This window comes from Pavona decussata, unplaced genomic scaffold (genome assembly GCF_977016875.1).
Source record: "Pavona decussata unplaced genomic scaffold, jaPavDecu1.1 SCAFFOLD_217, whole genome shotgun sequence".
Classification (NCBI taxonomy): Eukaryota; Metazoa; Cnidaria; class Anthozoa; order Scleractinia; family Agariciidae; genus Pavona; species Pavona decussata.
This window is the reverse complement of record NW_028145622.1, coordinates 275,343-290,000: the sequence shown is the minus strand read 5'-3', so window position 1 is coordinate 290,000 and position 14,658 is coordinate 275,343. Positions and strand designations below refer to the sequence as shown.

Below are 14,658 nucleotides of genomic sequence, written 5' to 3'. Positions count from 1 at the left end.
CATTCGGTAAATGTGACCTGTATAGAAATGTGGCATCGAATGGGTAACACAAATTGTATTTATCCTAGCCTTGTCAAAACTAGTGCATCGTAGCTCAACTATAATTATCCTTCCTTTAAACGTTTTACTGCTAGCTTAGCTCCATGTAGCGGATTGCTGAAAGAAAAAGTTTAAGTCTGCAATTTACAGAGCTAAAACAGAAACTTATATAAAATTGATAAATTAAGCTAAATGATTGTGAGAAAATCGGACCTTTAAGGCCTTTCTGTCTTTCAGAGAACTTGTTAGTGTAATTAAATTCAAATTTACCGGGATATTTGGCTTGTACATTGGTTGGTTCATTGTGTAAAGTCAAGTGTATGATCAGATACAAAAGGGACATGCCTGGCAATCTAAGCTTTTGATCACCTTCGTTTTCGAGACTGCATGAGCAAGCTAAGGTGCAGGATGGAAAGGCAGACTTACCTCCTAAAATAAAATATCTTTACCGTTGCTAACTTTCGTTTTCAATATCCCGGAACAAACCACTTTTTTCTCACTAGTTTCCCCAAATTTTATCTGGGGACAGAAAATTGTTAAATTTCTTGCCATTTTGTACGCATTTGTTTTTGTTTTTTTTAGCACAGCAGTGTTGGTACACTTGTTTTTCGTTATTCTGAGGTCATTGCAACATTCCTCAGATATTGCGCTGTCAGTTTTGAATCCTGGGACGAGGTTAAGAAAGGCTGACTACGTTTAGATTCCATCTCTTGGCAAAAACACCTGATAAAAATCTCTAAGTTTTTTGAGATTTTGCTACCCCGCCACTCCCTCGCAAGGGCTTTCTCCCGACCAGCCACCATCTTGACTGTACTGAGTGCACATATCATCGACAGTAAATCCAGGCAATAAATATGGAAAAATTCAATCCACGTCAGGTTCATTAACTCGATCAGATTGTCATCTTAAGTGAAGGTGTGGTGAAATCCACCTGCTGACATTTTGATACCCGTTTCGCCTTTAGAATTTAAATGTTAGGAACCGTTATTTTCTTTCATCGTAGTCCTGGTTCTTGCCGCGGTGAGAACATCCGTTGCAATATGACTTTGGGTGATTATTAGTTGTCCCTAACTCTCTTCGTGGTAAATTCCGCCATATTGAAAATGACCAAGGCATAAAGTGTTAAATATTTTGAAGTAAAAACTGAACTCGTGTGCCATTTTATTGGCACTTTTATACTAAAAAGTTACATATTGGGATAAGCTATGCAAACTTGTGGATGCGCAAATTTCCAAGAGCTAGCTAGCTTGCTAGCCTACCAGAGGGGAGGCCTTTGCTTGCAACCGATTTATTGTGTGACTGTGCGAAAAAAAATTCCAGATCTCAACTCCAATACGAACTTATCCGACAGAAATCTGTTTGAATGACAATACAAATATGGGGCGCTTTTCATTAAGCTTAAATTTTCGGTTGAAACTTTCGGAAATTTTGCGTGTCAAATGGACACAAAGATTTTTTCCAACGTATTCGAACATTTTGGCTTAATGGAATGCGTCCCGTGAGTATACCTATAGATAAATGTGAAAGCATGTACTGTTTCTGGCATATCATGCATATTTATTATGTCATAGATTTTGCGTCAGACCGAACAACTTGCCGGCGAGTGAAGACATGCGAAGAAGGAATGTACCATTGAAAAGTTACCGAAGTAGAAAGAAGAAGCGACTGAGAGGCTTTGGGAAAGAGCCCTTGCTTCGGTGAAGCAAATGGTGAGTACATTTGTCAGTGGTCTTCAGTGCTCAAACTTTTCTAACTAGTAGTAAGCAAACACGTCCTGGATTTTGGTCCCGTTGACTCGGTTCATTTAATGGCGTTTTCCATACTACATGTGCAATAAAATAATTTGCGAACGTTTAATTTGCCACAACATTTCAAAAGATTGTAGAAAAGTTTAAGAAAATGTATACTAAATTTCTGTCTATTAAATAAAACATTCAATCGATCTTGCATGCAATTGTTCCCCGAAGCGCCATGTGCTTTTTACTCCGGACTAATTTGCATTAGTATATTCTCAGCTCCGACCATTGCATTTCTAGCTCTCTAATTGGCTCAAAAACTCCGACTATGAGCCATTAGTCGGAGTTTTACCCAATATGGAAAATAGTGCGCCAAGTTTAAAAACTTTCCGCATGAAGTTTTTAACTTCAGCTCTCCATAGTGACCGATACTGGCAGGTTTCAAGAGCTGTCTCCCACTAAACTTCAAGAGATAAGTCTAGACAATGCTGTTCTAGAAAAAAAGAAAGAAAGCCACAATGTTCGGCATGAACATATTTAATGGTACGTATCTGGGAGTTTTACTCAAAAACTAGCAACAATTGTTTAATACGTTCACTGTCGATATTTTGATAATTTTATAACTGCGTAACAACGACAAAAATTCTCACCTTGTTATTTACAGAATGGCTGTCAAGTCTTGTTGCCACAAAATTTTCGTAACGAATTGAAGACATGTCCAAAGAGGAGCTAAATGAATGCCTTAAATTTTTCTACACCTCCGCAAGGAAGAAAGATGGCATGTATTACAAAAACACATCCATGAAGTCCATTCGAGCCACCATAGATCGCTTTCTTCGCTCGCCACCAAACGACAAGCCTTTTTCTATCATCTCCGACTCTGTGTTTACCGAAGCCAATAAAATTTTGGATGCCTTTGTAAAGGATCTCAGGAAGACGGGTAAAATATGTTATGTTTAAAATATGTTACGGGACACAGATCAGACCAGGCGGTCAAATCGTACAATGATCGCCCATCCATAGAACAGCAGAAGAAGATGTCACACGTTCTCAGTGAATTTGTCTCAGCCGGAGCCTCTAAAGCTTCCCCATGCACTGGTATCTCTGCAGCTGCGAAAGAAAACGAATGCCATGGCCAGCAAGAACGGCAACCTCAAAGTGAAGGGACAGTTTTAGTCCAAAATCAGTTGGTAAATACCGAGGTTCGGCAAAGCGAGCGAAGAAGCTTTCCGGCAGGTTTTCTTCAACTGCAATGTCCAAGTTCACAACTATTACAGAGGCGGAGAATCAGGAAAATCTTCCTTAACTTTGAACACTATTTAACCACTTGAAAGCTTCCGAAGCCGTCTTTTTTCCTTGCATTTGAACGGTTGAATATTTCAAGGTTCATTTTCGTTAACAGTTGACCACAGTTTGTCGTTTGTGTAGCTGTCAAATTTCATTCAGATCATCCAGCGATGTAATAATCAGGTGATCACCGCGCGCATGTGACCGGAAGTTGTATGCTCTTTTGACCGCTTTGTAAAATTGTTGAAATAAAAATTGGCGGCAAAAACCCGATTTGAGAATATACTAAAACAATTATTCCATTCGACCTTGTTGGATATGAAGTGATAAATAACCAACGAGCGCGTAGCGCGAGTTGGTTATGATCACTTCATATCCAACAAGGTCGAATGGAATAATTGTTTTATGGTGCATTGATGTTTTCCAGTGCTGTGATGAAAATATTGCACATTTTATTGTCGCTGGCACTTTTTTATCTTGCGAATTAACGGCAGACTTGAATTGAATTTTATTTAACAAACTATTATAAAAATTTAGTTTCAAAATTCAAATTTTTCAATCATAATAGCCTGACAATTACACTCGAATTCGTTGGAGCGCTTCATCTGTGTAAAGGAATCACTTCGTAAAGTTAATTTAGTTAAGTAGTTTGGTAAAATTTCCCTGGTTAGTGGTAGTAAGTTTAATATCGGAGAGTAAACTCCCTATATTCTTTTTTCCATTTGCAGTGATGATATTTTCATAGGAGGGAACAATGCACAAGAGAAGGAAATGGACTTTGGACGCGGCAGGAAACGAAATAAAGATAAGACCATTTGATTTATTTTAACTGAAATTGCCTTTGATAGGTGATGGTTGTATACGAAAAAAGTTAATGGCAATTCGCAGAGAATGTGTTCTAAAATTATTTTGTGTCCTGGTTGTTTTTGCTTTAGCATTGCACGTTTGGCTCCTGGAAAAATTGGTAGGCCTAAAATACTGAAGCTAGAAAATTAAGCTTTTTTTTTTTTTTTACTGAAAATCATTTGAATATAGCAGCCATCGTCTTGGAGAGGGAATTAAACAATACTGTACGTTGACTTTGAGCAACCATTCCATTCCGTTTTCTGAGTTTGGTAGTTAGCATGTTTGAAGTTTTGGTGGATTTGATATTCAACACAACTTGAAGATTCGCACAGTTTTCTTTTAAAAACTTGGGTTTATTGTTAAATGTGTCATGTTACTTGATTTTATTGTGAAGTGTGTCATTCACGATAATCGCTCGATGTCAACGTTTGCAGGGGTTTTCTTATCAATTACAATTGTTAATCTGAGGTGGAACTGTTAGCTACGATGGTTACGAAAACGAAATTTACTGGCTCGCAGTCACTAAAGCTTTAAAAGAACTGATTGGTCAAAAAACTGAATCGTTATAAAGCTCTCTTTGTTAGCTACTGGACTTACCGCTTCTTAGAGGGAGGTGTGATTGTAGGTGGGTGGGGGGTCGGTCTTCTCCTATCAATGGAAAAAAGGACTGGAGGACACAATTGTTTAGATCCTCCAATATTTTCAACATTTTCCTTCTTCTTTTCCGCGTTTCTGCCTCGGATTGCTACGATATAAAAAACTAAAACAACAAACCAGCGAAAATGGGAAAATTCTCTGTGCTCTCTTTCACAATGGACAGGATTGGCTAAACGTTCACCAAAACGGATTGAAAAATGACTGCTAGGAAATGCGACAGGTTGCTATAGCTGGCTGAGCTATAAACAAAGAAATTTTAGAAACACTTGCGACTATTATCCAATTGTTATTTTCCAGGGAAAAAAATTAAATTTAGGGTAACTCGAATCTTCAAGAGCTTATTTTCTTGTAGGTTGATAGATATTTGTTGACTTGAAACTCCCCAAAACCACCTGCCCATGCATTGAAAAGACGATTGCACCTTTATCAGTTGTGAGACCAATTGCCGGTTGGGAATCAGGGCGTAGAAATATAAATCAGTGTTAGTTCTTTCTTGAAATGTTTGGTCATCCAGACTATGTGGCTAAAATTTCTTTAATATCTAGACACTCTTTTTCTTTTTTTGAAAGGGGGAGGGGGGGGGGTGGTGCTGTGGCGGGTTGGGGGCGGGGGCGGGGGCAGGGGTATCGGTCAGAAAATAGCACTCTGTATTTTGATTGAATAAGACAAAGTTTAATACATCAATAATGAGATTATAGCTTTAGATTTGGATCATATCCGATCGCAGCTATGAAAATCAGGTTCGAACTGAACATTTTCCATGATGCCTAACAGTTCCACCTTAACTGCTTACTGTTGTTAAGGGAATACAAGGCTTTTGGGTAGGAAACCACGAAACGCTCCTTCAATACCTTGCGTTCTCTTGACATATAACAGATAATGCAAACTAGTGTCTGGTTGGAATGATGTTGAGAAAACGATTTTATAACATTGTTCATTTATATGAGTTTTAATTGTTTAGGGTTTTCGGTACACCTGTGCCAAAAGTCGTATAGCGTACAACAGAATGTTTAATTTGTACGTTGCCAAATAAATTGTGAAATAAGACAACTTGAAAAACAAATGGAAAGAACAAATTTTCAGGGTCAGTAGAGTTTTGATCAAAGCACCATGTTTGTTAACTTTTTTTCAGCTAAATTCTTTTGAGCTGTCTAGTCAAAGCTATACAAGCTTTTGCCTTTATTTTCATCGTAAAAAAGGGAAAACCATTGGAAAAAAATCCATTATTTCAACCAGACATCTGTAGTGTATCTGATCTATAATAATGTTCAGAGCCTTGTTTAACTAATTCATTGTTATGCGGGACGAGACATATCAAACACGAGACACAGTGTTTCATCACAGGCATATCAAACACCGAGAAGAGAGTTGAAAATACGACGCGTAGCGGAGTATTTTTGACGAACTTCGAGGGTTTTGATATTGTGATGAAACACTGTGACGAGTGTTCGATATAACTTCTCAAACAAACTGATTTTGAAGGAGAAATTAAGGATGCAAAAACAAGGAGTTTTTCATCAGATTTCCAAACACGTCACGGTGCATGATTTCCTTTGTCTTTGGCTTTTGAATTATTATTGAGTTTGAGAAGAGACATTCACACATAAAGCGCATATTTTATTTTCAAAAAAAAAGTAGTCTCCAGTTGCTATTTGAAAAACAAATCAAACAAGCTTTATTTTTTACATTGGCCATCAAGTAATATTCAATGACAAACATCTTTTCTGGACAATTTATATACAAAATTGGCTGCAAATAAATAATTAATTATGCAAGAGAATTATAACCTAAGACAATAGGCCATTTTGAGGGGTTTTTTTTTTTTTTTTCATTTTTAAATTCAAATTTTTCGATCCCAGTTGCAAGCAAATATCAACAGCTCTAAAGCGTTTCTGATATGACGCATTTCTCTCGTCCTGTGCAATGCTGAACGCGAAAAGCTGGCTTCTAACCCCAAACGTTTCCTGTTAAACAAGGTCTTAGAAAGCAACATGGAGGTCTGGGCGATTCTGCAACAGTTTGAAAAGAATACTAAAAATTGAAATCAATCATTTGAAATTTTTTCTTTACACACACCATCAAAATAATTTTCCCTGTTGCAAAATGTTGCCTTGAACTTTCATGAGGTTTTATTTACTAGTCACCGTCACAAGGCGTCTATGATTTGCAAACTCGTGGCGGCAAATACAATTTGATGTATGTTAACATAAGAAAAAGAGACATTAACTAACATTTTGGTACAAAATTTTTCACGTACTCTAATTGTGTTTGTCACCGCAAGTTTGCAAACGATAGTCGGCTGTGAGGAGGCCACTTCAGATTTAAGTATGCATAAACCACCTCGCAAATGAAACTCAATTAACACAAAAACGTCATTAAAAATTTTAAGGTTACCGTATAAATTTAGAGGTGTCTCGCGTCCAATCGATGTAGCGCGTCCGGTTTAAACTGTAGATACCTGAACCCTTACATCAAATTAAAGCTTATAGAGCTGGCTATCAAACTATACCAGGAATTTTTTTAATGAAACGAATTGCCGAATTTTTAGCGCTGTTTCCTCGAATCAATTTTCTTCACTTGAAGGGGACACTTTAAAGAGCTAAAACTCAAAAGAAATTTGTTCTTTTGCCTTCAAATTCAGACAGTAGCCGGTTTAACATATAAGCAACAAAAATTTGTCTACGAATTTTTCTTTCGAAATATTATTTTCTCCGAGAGAGATTCTTGTACGATCACTCCACATTTTTTCATTCTATTTCGAAAATGTTCTGTAACTTTTCACTGCGATTGAATATGGCAAAACGCAGACACGTTTTGTAAGCGCTTTGGGTCTGGAAACTGAGGAGCAAATTTAATTAGCGAAAAACAAAATTCGCTTTGACTTGTAGCTTTCAAAATGTGATTCGGACGCTCGAATTTAGAGGTCGTGAAAAATTCGCCAATTCATTTTATCTAAAAATTCTTGGTATACTTTAATAGCAAGCTCTATAAGCTTTAATTTGATATAGGGGTTTAGGTATCTATAGTTTAAACTGGACGCGCTACATCGCTGAGACGCGAGACATCTCTGAAGGTATACGTTAACCTTAAAACTCCACAAATTGAAAGCTAATTTCTAGTTTCATTTGCGAGGTGACTTATACGCTTTTGGCGGGTTAAAAATTTATGGGGCATTCTGTGATCTTTTTTAAGCAAAAAAAAAGTTCATGGAGTGCCCCGCTACATTGATTTGCTAAAAATGATGCCAGGGGAAACGCTGTGCAAATTTCTCCAAACTTTCCCGCCAAAAGACTTAGTATATATAGAAAAGAAAATGTCTGCACACCTTTTAATTAATTTTTAGAGAATGAGAAAATAAAAGACAAGAAATTGAAACATCTGTTTGTGTAACTTTTATTGTCTCTTTTTCCTTGGTAAATATATAATATTAATATATTAATTAGCCTAATTAATAAATACAATAATATAAATTTGACTTTAAAAAATAAAAAAAAAACGGCGCATGCGTATTTTGAGCGCCCGTATTTTTTCTAAGTCTTTTGGCGGGAAAATTCCTCGTTTTCCAACAGATGTTAACAACATGGAAAAATAAAGTAAAAAATAAAAATAAAAAAACGGCGCATTCGTATTTTAGGCGTATTTTTAAGTTTTTTGGCGGGAAAATTGTGAAAATTTAAACATTCCATCACGACTGAAATTAAAATATTTTGTGGGTTATTTTTTAGAGAAAAAGCCTACTAAATTTTCACAATGTGTTTAGCGGATCAAAAAAAATCAAATTATGATCAACTGTCAGGTTAACATGTGCTGATTTCATCTCATTCCTTGAAAGAAAATTTCAGCTTTACTTTACAGTCTGTTCGTAGAAAAACAGAATCATACTTGTCTTAACGTTGACGTTTAAAATGAACGCGAAGGCGCACTATAAAATATTTTCCATGGAAACCCCTTCTTCTCTTTATCTGTTGTTAATCTTAAAAATTAGGGAAGCTATAATCCAAATTCGATTATTAAAAAGACAACAGGTCCTGGCCGATATCTCAGCAATAAAGGTTTTACCCGAAGTTTGTTGGCAAAGAGGCATAAAGGTATTCTCACCATCGGAATTTCGGTCAATTTTGAACCTTTGTAACAGAAATAAAAAAAATAACAGGCTTTAAAACTTTCAAATTATCACATCATTCGTTTAAAAAAGCGTCGTTAATGTTGTCAACGCCCTTGCTGGTATGAAACTAGTATTTTTGAAATAATTTTACCTCATATATTCAGTTTCTGTAATATTTTACAACAGTTTTTGCCCGAATTTATTCTTGATATTGAAAGTGAAAACTTAGAAAGGAAACACATTTGAAAGGCAATGTTCACTCGACTGTTAAAATCTTTTTTTAAATCCAAACAGTTACAAAGGTGCAAAGTCTTCATATGGCTACAATGATTTCAGTCCAGTTTTTCCACAGCTAAAAAAACTACAAGCTTATATTTTTGCAAGCAAAGAATTTAAGAATTTCAAAGTAAAAATCAAAATTATCGTGAGTGGTCGTCTCGATGTTTTTCGGAACACCATTACCAAGACAAAATGTAATCAACATTGGAATCTGAATTTTCTTAGCACATGCCTGCGCTGCATGTGTTGTGCGAATAGTAAGGATTTAAAAACGTAAAAACGTCGAATCGCCCTAATTTTGATATTTCTTTCGAAAGGATCCATCTCCTTAGCGAGAAATTTCCGTGTCACTTGATCTTTTCGTTTCGAAATGTTAATGGTTTGGTCTTTCCAGGAGTTAAAGTATCATCTTTTAAAAAAATTCCACGTGAAAGGCGATACGCTTATGAAGTCCCTTGATGTAGTGCGCCTTCGTGTTAACAGAAAATTTACCGGGAGATTTCGATATCGAGAGCCTTTTGAAAAATTATAAACTCTACCTTGATTAAAAATGCGCTTGTCTTGCAATGTTTTTCATGCTTGTACTCTCAGGGCTTGATTTCTACAACTCACACGTCCTGAAAAAGAAAACAGTATTCTCGTCATATGTTGGTTTTTCATTTTTATTTATTATTTATTTATCGTTATTTTTTTATATACTTCTCTGTTCAGTGCTCAGGACATGACAGTAAAAGAGATAAAGTTTTTTGATTTGATGGTACAACTTCTTCCAACGAACACTGTATGAAATATATAAGTGTCTGTGACGAGAATTTGAAGGTGGATATAGAGGCCGGACAGGTGTGTGTGTGTGATCCATCTGCTCTCAACTGATTAGTTCTCATCATGACTATCACTTTTTAAAAAAGAAATAATAATTGAAATATTTTCCACAAAATCCATAAAACATTTTTTTTTTTTGCCCGGCGAGCCCGGGAAGGAGGAGAGGGGGAGGGGCAGTTCATGTTTAAAAGGGTTTTGTTGTTGTTGTTGTTGTTGTTGTTGCAGCTGCTGGACGTAGAAGCCTCCAAACTTGTGAATTATACTAACATTCAACAACAACAACAACAAAACAACTTCATGGTGACCTGTTACTGTTCATGCTGTTGATGTTACTTTCACAGTCATATATTGACTCACCTGGCTTTTTTTTTTTTTTTTTTTTTTTTCATTTCCAAAATTGAATGTCCTCTTTTAACTAGAATCCTTGACTTTCTTTCAAAACATTTGTTTCGTTTAAAAACTGGAGCTAAAGAGATAGCATTTTAGGTAAAAAAAAAATTAGGTAAGATGATCACCCATTTTCGCGTTTAAAACTCCCGCTCGCCGCCATTTTGGATTTTTTGACGTCATACGGTTGCCGCTATTGTCAACAATGAGCAGAAGTTCTTTTGTGTAAAATAATTTGGTCCGGTGGACAAACAGGGTGTGTGATCATAAATTTAAGCATGAAACTTATTTGATACTTGAACAATTAAATAGTTCTTGACTTTTTCATCCTATGTTTGCAAAAGCTGTAGAACGACCCCTAATGTTTCGTGGAAAAATGTATTTCATATCAATACGATTAACTGACAATTGGTGTGCGCGCGTACTCACAAATTTACATTAATCGTATTTGTTATTTCAAATCGCTCGATTACTTTTTTTATTATTTGTTAATTTTTATTGATTATTAAATATTCAAAAACAATTTTAACAATTACAAAGGAAAAAACAACGCGTAATACTAGTTAATAAAATAAAATAAAACTAAAACAAAAACATTTTGGATTGGAATTCACTCACACAAAACCTGTTACTGTTTAAATATCTTCCACTGAATGTTGTCACGTTTAATTACTGAAAAATCTGAATTAATTTCTCCTATTTCTTAAGATGCTGCAAAAGTTTATCATTCTCCCTTGCAATATAAAGCTCAATGTTGTACACACGTTTAGTCCTTGTGATAAAAGCTGGCAGATCAGGTTCGGATATTTTTTGACATCTACTAGAATAAAGATAGAATTTACCCATTAGTAACATTAGTAACATGTGATTAGGATTAACTGACAATTGGTCTGCGCGCTTACTCACAAATTTACGGTATTCGTATTCGCTATTTCAAATCGCTCGATTACGGCATGAACTGTATCGCCTTTAATTTAAATACATCGTAGAATGATGAACTAGTATTTTGGTGAACTACAAAAATTAATTGGGTCGAATTTCTTGTCGCCAGGTTGCATCGTATACATGATTTACCGACGTCACAACGTGGAGAATACTTTAAACTGACTAGAGTCTACAAAGATTTGCTTGGGGAAGATTTAAAATGTACGTCTCTCTTTTAGCGTTGAACTCCATCTATATATAAGGTAAACTTGCAGCAGCCTACAGCGGAGTTGACAGTGAAAGGTGTTTCCCAGTTTATTATCGTCGTCTTTGTACATGGTTTTATGAGGTTATGCGCTGCACTCACCACCGCCACAAAAAGAATAAGTCATTTTTAAAACCCCACATTTCTTTAGTGGCAATAAAACGTCTCATTATTTTTCCTTTCAAGCAAAAAATACTAAGTCTTATGTAACGCATGGTGCCCTTCTTAATTTTTTGATTTTTATTTTTCATGTTTCCTATTCACAGGTCAGCAACAGCTACCAAGAGCCTTAGTTGTAGCTGTGTTACGAATATATATTTCGGGTGACCAAGGAACATTTGTCAATCACTGGACTTTACCAAGATTATGATTGCTTTTCCTTTTTCTTTTTTTTTTTTCCGATCAAAAACTAAATAAATAATTAAATAACACGGTCGTCGGGCAGCATAGGGTCAAAAGAGGCAATTGTCTCGGTAAAAATGTTCTAAGTTCAGACATATTCACGGCATTTTCATGGAAAAGATTTGCAAGAAATAGTTTTGAAACATTTAAAATGCCAAAAAGAACGATTTGCGCGATTACTAACGCTGGGTTTTTGGGGAAGATGAAATGGAAAGTATCTTCTTTGCAGACCTGTAGTAACTGTGGTATGAGGCGATCACTTGTAGTTGCCCAATATACTTGCATAGTTGCCTTGGAAAGGAAACGACAACTGATGCAGGATAATTAAGTTGTTGCTCCAGAATAGCTGAGCTAAAACTTTGTATCTATGTTAAAACCTTATTCCCTGCATCTAAAATTCAAACGTGAGTAAAATGATTACCGCTGACTTACACTCTTCACAACATCCCGTTTTTGGCCGTGTGAAGGCCGCCAAACTAGCTCAGCGTTTATTTGAACTCCTTCCAGACAGAGAAAAACAGAGGGCAGGAAATCCAGGCCCGTGGCGGGGGGAGGGGCAGGCTTGAGCGACCCCAGAATTTTTTGGAAGTTAAAAAGCAATGTGCCCAAAAATATATAATTAAAACAAATTAATGTTGAATTCTGACGCTGCAAGTGCCTTTTTACAACCTACAATAGTCTGTTTACTACCTATCAGTTTCCTTCGCTAACAGGCTCTCCTATCTTGTGAATCGGAAATAAGAATCAAAATGGATTGAAATCAACCAATCTGAAGCCGTAAAAGCTGTCGAAATAAACTACATGTTTAAGCAATACAAATGTCCTTAGTTTATAACAATTTAGTGTTCCCGCGTTGTCACACAAAAAAGCCACACAAATATGTCCCCAAGACCAGAGAAAAAAAATTCTCCTGCAGTCGGATTCTTACCGCCCGATTCCAAATTGAAATAGAGAAAGAAAAAATTGTCGTCGTTTGTCTACGTCCGCCTTCAAACGTGAAATTTATAGGAAACTTCACGTAGTAGTCCACGTTAAAGAAAACATGTACCCAAGAGTTTGGTCCAGGTGCAAAGTTATTGTTTTAATGGTAATGGTAAATCTAAATCTACCGCATTTTTTATGTTCTCGTTGCATCTTAAACTCCCAAATCAGTCTGCTTTTGAATGAAGGGGGGGGGGGGGGGGGGGGAGGTAGTTTTGTTTCACCATTTTGCTAAGCCCCCTCAGTTGTTTTAGCCTTCTAACGGGCCTGAAATAGTCTATCGCGGCCTTAGGATAGCCATTGGATGATGCCTAATGTAATTCAACGGAATCATCCTAATGGCTATCCTAAGGCCGTGATAGACTATTTCAGGCCCGTAGGAAGGCTAACACAACTGAGGGGGCTGTGTCCTTGATGCTAAGCCCAGCCAATAACTAAATGGCCATTTCGCCATTTCTCCTAAACGGGCACGGTCACCTATCTTTTTTATCTCGTTATTTGAACTTGGGTATTATCCTCTTTATGTTTACGTTTTTAAAGAAAAAATTGACGAATGTGTTATTGCCAGAAATACGAGCTTTCCCACCACTCGCAGGCATTAAATAACGAGACTGAGAACTCGCACGCAAGTAACGTTTTGGGTCGATACTGCTTTATACTGTACTTCCCTACCAAGAAATTTATCCTTAATTTCCGATTGTACCTCATACATTTTATGTTTAACGTTTTTCTAAGTTATGGATTTTCCTATGTAACTTCTGTTACCACCAGATATGGCAATTACTGATCAAATAAAGGCATTATTGAAAGCGAATATTACAAGCGATTATGGTGTAAACTAAGTGGACCGTTGTTCATTCGCGGACACGGTGGCCTATCTTTTTTTATACATACATTTCTCGAAATAATACGTAAAATAACTAACCTCTAAACTTAAGAACTCCTAACCCCCAAACGTAAGAAAACTAACCCGCAAACATAAGATTTCCAAACCCCTAAAACGTAGAAAAACTAACCCCTAAACGTAAAAAAACTAACCCCAGACGTAAGAATCCCTAACCCACAAACGTGAGAAATCTAACCCCCAAACGTAAGAATTTCTAACCCTCAAACGTAAGAAAACTAACCCTAAACGTTAGAAAACTAACCCCCAAACGTAAGAAATCCTAACCCCCAAACGTAAGAAATCTAACCCCCAAACGAAAGAAATCCTAACTCCCAAACGTAAAAAAACTAACCCCTAAACTTAAGAATTCCTAACCCCCAAACGTAAGAAAACTAACCCGCAAACATAAAATTTCCAAACCCCTAAAACGTAGAAAAACTAACCCCTAAACGTAACAAAACTAACCCCAGACGTGAGAATTCCTAACCCACAAACGTGAGAAATCTAAGCCCCAAACGTAAGAAAACTAACCCCCAAACGTAAGAAAACTAACCCTAAACATAAGAATTCCTAACCCCTAAACGTTAGAAAACTAACCCCCAAACGTAAGAAATCTTAATCCCCAAACGTAAGAAATCTAATCCCCAAACGTAAGAAATCCTAACTCCTGAACGTAATAAAACTAACCCCTAAAGTTAAGAACTCCTAACCCTCAAACGTAAGAAAAACTAACCCCCAAACGTAAGAAAAGTAACCCCCAAACGTCAGAATTCCTAACCCCCAAACGTAAAAAATCTAACCCCCAAATGTGAGAATTCCTAACCATGAAACGTGAGAAAACTATCCCCTAAACGTAAGAATTCCCAAGCCCCAAACGTAAGAAAACTAATCCTTAAACGTAAGAATTCTTAGCCCCCGAACGAAAGACAACTAACTCCCAAACGTTAAAATTTTTCACCCCCAAACGTAAGAATTCCTAACCCCTTAACGTAAGAAAACTAACCCTAAAAAAATAAGAATTCCTAACCCCCAAACGTGAGAA

General features: G+C 36.5%; 1 long non-coding RNA gene across 2 annotated transcripts in view; it reads left to right on the top strand.

Moving 5' to 3' along the window:
* LOC146459674 (uncharacterized) overlaps positions 1–4,539 on the top strand; it is a 33,113-nt gene extending 28,574 nt beyond the window's left edge. For both annotated transcript variants that reach the window (XR_014857856.1, XR_014857857.1), the window contains exons 2-3: positions 1,611–1,748; positions 3,791–4,539. This is a non-coding gene — a long non-coding RNA (uncharacterized LOC146459674). The remainder of the gene's footprint in view (positions 1–1,610; positions 1,749–3,790) is intronic.
* Positions 4,540–14,658: the final 10,119 nt, after the last annotated feature.